Source organism: Falco biarmicus, chromosome 8 (genome assembly GCF_023638135.1).
Source record: "Falco biarmicus isolate bFalBia1 chromosome 8, bFalBia1.pri, whole genome shotgun sequence".
NCBI classification, from domain to species: domain Eukaryota; kingdom Metazoa; phylum Chordata; class Aves; order Falconiformes; family Falconidae; genus Falco; species Falco biarmicus.
This window is the reverse complement of record NC_079295.1, coordinates 37,928,144-37,934,274: the sequence shown is the minus strand read 5'-3', so window position 1 is coordinate 37,934,274 and position 6,131 is coordinate 37,928,144.

Genomic DNA, 6,131 nt, shown 5'->3' with positions numbered 1-6,131 from the left:
TCTTGCAAAAATAATTTTCAAAAGTATTCTGTTCTCTCAGTTCAACGCTTAACTTGCACAATGGTCATGTACCTTGCAAATCTCTATCAATTAAAGTCTACTTTAAATCACAGCAGGTTTGAGCCTCTCAATTATGATTTTACCTTCTCATTATTAAAATGCACTACCTGTATCTTAATTTATTATTGACATACATACTCTGAAATCTTGCTTATTCCCTTTGGAAATAGTCACCTTCACCAAGATAAACTCATCCATGATAGATAACAGCTCTGTTAGCACTTAGTAATCCAGATCAGATTATTAGATTAGGACTGAACATGCATTAGTATAATAAGACAGAAATCTATTCTAAATAGAGTGCAAACAAGCCCTACTTTAGAAAATAAATGAATGTAACTCATCTTTGAGTAAACCATTCAGTAGAAAACACAGATGTTCTTCTGAAAAAGCCTGGAGGAGAATGTGATTTGTGGAATGGGCAGAGGTCCAGAAAGCATTTAATCTTGCTTGTCCTTTCCCCTTTCTTTATAAGAAGATCATCCCTAAAAGCCAACATTCATATATACACTAATTACAAATAAAACCAAACCATTTGAATTTTTGCTATCATAATGTAGAAAGATCCTACTCTGCTTTAGACATAGCATATAAACAGTGATCGAACTTTCTCAGTTTCCTGAGTCTTTCATAAATTTATGCAACAAAAAAGCATGAATCTTACTCTAAGCCTTTCCCCCATAACTGTTTCTAGTATTTTTTGCTTCAGGATCTTTTTGTTCCATTCTATAATCTTTTCTGCCCCAAAAGGACTCTTCAACTCTTTATCCTTGCTTAAGTTAATAGGGCTCAGAGGATTTAGCAGAATAATTCTTCGTCTCCAGGAAAGGCTCAATAGTTTCAAAATGTGATGACTTAACAATACGCCTTTATCCACTGACAAATTTCTTGCTCTTCTCCCTCTCTTACACGAAAATGCAAAATTCAGCACAATCCATTTTTAACTCCTAGATTCATTTTTCAGTTTTACAAACCACCAAGACAGACTCCAGAGCTGCAGTGTCTTTGGCTGAGATGTAAGACAGGGAACGTTTCCAGCTCCTCAACCCAGCTTTTGAGTTCAGCACTGGAGTTAGAGCTCTCCTCATCCATGTGCCTTGATTTCTGTGTGCAGTACAGGCAGGCACACATGCTGGAGGAAACCCATGGCATGCTTTTGCAAGTCTTCAAGCACAAAAGCCCAACTATGAAGTGTCTGCCCTGTGGTCTAAGTATACCCTCTGATGACGTAAATCAGATATAACATCAAGGATTCCTGGAATTAATATCTTGATTTGATGATAGATGAAGACAGCAAGAGAAATGGAAGTTTTACTCTGAATTTCTACTATGTGCCTCTTCTCCCAGTTAAAAGTTAGGGAACTGATCTGCAAATACCCACTCACTGAGCAGCTTCCCTTTGAGTAACGGGTTTGGCTGAAGAGATCAGAGCTGCCTTCACAAGCCACAAAAAATAAACACTGCAGAAGTGGAAATCAGTGTTTGGACTCCAGTGTTTTCCCATTCTCCTGCACTTTCACTCTGTATGTGACCCATGCGGACCAGGGGTATAGATCAGAAGGAAAGTGGAAAAGCTCAAACACTTCAGACTTTGACCAAGCAAATGTATTCATTTAAACACCTAGCAAATGTTTATATCAACAGAATCTGATGGCACGTTTACCATGCAGCCAAGGCACACACACTAGCTTTCATCTAGCTGTCCCATAAACGCTTGCTGGCTACTCCAGTAGCAAGAAACTCACTACAGACTGCAAAACGCACCAAAGAGCAAGATAAACTAGCCTGCATGGAGCTGCATTTTCTCTTGAACCCATCACCAAGGCCTTGCTAGGACCTCCAGGCTGCCTTTCCTGGTGAGCTTCTATAACTGAGACTATCCATATATCATCTTACCCTGTACTGAAAATAGGAGGCTTGCAGACCCAATACAACTTCAGTGCACACCTATTTTTAATTTTCTTAGAATCCCTGCTTGCCAGCCAGACCAATTTCCTAATTCTTTGTGCTTTGCAGCTTCGTTTGGATGGATCAGAGTCTTCTACTGTTCTGCTCTCAATTCTGCTGGAATCTTACAATGAAATTGAAACTAGACTGTAAAAAAAAAAAACCAAGTCTTTCAACTGCCAATTAAACATTGTGAAAAGATAGGTTAATCTCAATGGACCTCAAAGTTGACAAAGTCATTGTTTAATGTGTTTAGATATAAAGCTAAAAGAAATTTGATAACAGCAGTAAGGCAGTTCCAAGAATATCGTTACCATGAAATAATTACATCCCAACAGGATTAGAGGTAATCAGCCACACTGTGTCTCAGTACACCTCAGGGGGTGATTATCTTACCACAACACCACCACCCATTGCGTTTCACTCCTTAAATGCATTCTGATAAAATAACATAGTTTTAAAGTTTGCGTAGCTGTTTGTGTCAGCAGAGGAGGAAGAAAATTATAGTCGTAGCTTTTCTTTTCCCACTACCTCTGTATTTTAAAAAATTTAAATCCCATTGGAAATTTACAAACACATTCATTACAAAAACGTGTTCAGCACTTAGATTGCAACATAAATAATCACAATTAGGACATTCAAATTTAGCTTGGCAGACTGTACTTTTTTCATGCTGCTGTGACTTTAATTTGTGTCACCATTTTAATGTTATTTAAACACAGAATTTTACTTAATGTGTTTATGAATTGCTAGAATGAAAGAAAACAAAGAAGTTTTTCATAGAAGATTATGAGCCACACAGTATATAATTTATTTACTTAAATGACCAAAAAATAAAGTAATGAATCTTAGTCTCTCAAATAAATGAAACTATTACGCCCGATTGAATTTATTTATTTATACTAATAAAAAATAATATCTCCACAGGTATTACTTTCCTATTATTTGTTATGTGCTGTCAGTGCACTAGGTAAATACAAAAATCAAATAAAAATGTATGACATAAGAGCTCCACAGCACTGTTCTATACAGTATAGTAGTGTGGCACTCTATGGATTCTGCTATGTTTTCTTAATCTGTGTGTGGCAACTGACAGTATAGGTTCAGCTTTACTGGTGGAACATTATAGGCACCATGCTGGGCTGCCAAGCCCAGCATCCCACATACAGTAACCATAGATAAGTGATACTGTCTATCACTTATTTATCATTACAGACAGATCTAGTGGTGAAAGTTTACTCCATCTGCAGATATTCACGATTCACATGATCAAACCAAGTTGTCCCTGTTCCTTTATTACTTAAATATAACATCAGCACTTGGGTTGTCAGCCTAAACTTAAGAACAAGCTTATTCCGAGCAGATGAGAAGCCTTGGAGCTGCAGAGGCACACCGAGTGCAAACAATAAATTACAAATGAAGAGATTTATCAAGAGCAGCTACTACGCCAAGATAGATCATGTTTTGGTCTTCTTAACCTTTCTGAAGACTGGCTTTCTGGCTTACTGCTAAGAACTTTAAGGGCTATTATAAATGGTTGACTCAGCTATTCTAGAAATGAATTACACAGACTATAAAGGGAACTTAACTGACCTCATATACTACCATCTTTTGAATGACTATTTTGCTTTGAATTAAAAGGCAAAGGGAAATTAAAATGGTTATCTTTATGACTGCTTTAAGGAATTTTAAACCCATAAGTGAAAAAAATACAAAAATTTGCATTTTTATAGCACATTAGCTGATTTTTGGGATTCTTGAGTAATGTACAGGATCCCCATTTTACAGACAAGAAAACTGAGGCACAGAGACTATAAAGAACAAGTCCACCTGGAAAAATCACTGCCTTTTACAAACAGAAATTTGTTGCATTAATGTATCCCCAAACTACGTTCCAATGGTAATTACTATACCATGTCATTTTTACATTAATTTCCACTAGAACAACTTGTCTTTCAAAAACACTAACATTTCAGTGTTCAGGAAGCCAAACTGAGAATAAATAATGAAACCATCCTTCTCCCACATTGCACTATCTTTTTTTCATAGGACCACTCTGAAATCACAAAATTCATCTATTTTCTGTTCTTTCTGAGAACATCTAAATGAAGGTGCTAATTCCACATGTTTGAAGAGAATCAAAGCTGAAATGAAAGAACAAAATGTCTTACTGTGAAGGCATCTTTCAATTTGTTCTGTGCCATTTTGCAGACAAAGAAATAAAAAGCCTCTGCACTATCAATAGGGCTTTGTTTTAACCCCACATCACAGAGACTTACAAATTTACTGTCATAGCTACTCCAGAAATTCTTCTGGAGTCAGCCAAAATCAATGATTCTATTGGAGGTTTCCAAAGGATTATTATTTTTTTAATTCTGAAAAGTTTTTATTTTGAGGGACAATCACTGCTATTTACATCTCACAGTTGAGCTAGCATATATGCATGAAACAGGAGAAAACATTTTACTTCACCCGTTTGGTTTTTTCTGATACCTGTAACTGCAACAGCATCCAAAATCAAGAGGTATTTTGGGCATTGTATGCTTTTCATCAAATTGCAGTCAGCAGAAATATTTTCCCTAGTGATCTTCAAAACTCTGATATACGCGTCATAAAAATCTATTCAGAATTCACTGTCCACATTAGTACTGATGCTGTTTGGGGATACATCATTCTGACAAGGACTCAAAACACTCACATAAAGGATGACCGGAGGAGAAAGATTTCCTTTCTAGTTAGGTGCAACAGGACAGATCTTACTGTGCTTCATATCTCCTCACATAAGACACAATGCCAAAAAAACCCAAAACAACCACAAACCAAATCAAACAAACAAAAAGAAAAGAAAAAAAGAAGAAAGCCAATGTAATTAACTACTCTGAAATCCCTCTCAAGGACTGGAAATCCTGGGTGCTCAAAGACAAAATGGGTGGCTGGAAGTGCTCTGAGCCCCAGCCACTTCTGGGTTCCACAACTTCTTTAACAGCCACAACACCAGCTCAGAAATTGAGGATGAACTATCAGAAGGTCAGAGTCCTACTGTCTGCATAAGCTTCTTTATGAAGCAACCAACATCTGTCCAATGCTGACTGAGGTTTGCTCCTTCACTGCTCCTGCTTGAGCATTCTGCTATTGTTATTACTCCACATTCAGTGTATTACACAGAGCCTTCTTTAAGAATACTTCTCACCTTTGGACTCTGCTATCAACTACAACAATTTTTAAATGTCCCTTAGCAGACAGAAGGAAATGAGAGAAGGAGGGATTCTTACAACTCTGCTGGCACCATATTTCACTTTGCAGAACCAGGCTCAAGCCTTACCTCTTTCCATGCCAGAGGTACCTAGATTTCTCTGTTACTCTAACTCATCTGCTTGCCCATCCTAGCTTCTGATCTCCCTCACACTCTGCATTTCCTTCTTTTTTTGCCCCTCAAGTAATTATCACACAGTAGTGCCCCCCCTCTCAGTACAAACCTGTGAAAGCCTCATTTTTACTAGCCCCATTGCTTCTCAGTCTATCACTTTTCTTTCTATTCATTGACCTTCTTGTTCTACCACAGCTTACTAGAGTTGTTCTTTTCCAGACTCAAAGTAGACCCAGTGCAACCTAGCTTTTAGCTACCATTAACTTCATCTTAACGTAGTCTCTGAAACTTGAATTATCTTCCATTCTTGCATTGCTTTGTTTGTGAATGACTCCCTCCTGCAACCAGCCTTTCACTTGAATATTTGCCTTCCTTTGATTCCCCAGTGACCCTGTCACCTCCCAATTTTCATTCCTTCACCACTTTTTAAATGAGACTTTCTACCCCTCTTCCAACTTCCTATGTGATTCCAAAGTTGCATCCATTGTCACTATTTTTGCTCCTAGTTCACTATCTACTTGGATAATGCCTTCAAAATTACAAACTTAGTAATCGCCTTCAGGCCAATGTTTCACAGAACTACTCTGCTTAGATAGGTCTACCCAGATGCTCTCTGCCATCCTTTATGTGCCAAGCTGTCAGCCAAAGTCCAAAATTTTTCAAATCAGTTCCAGAGGGCCTTTACTTCCAATAGAGATACAAGCAATATCCTCACATACTCATCACATGTATCAACTTTGACTCAAACCTTACTCTG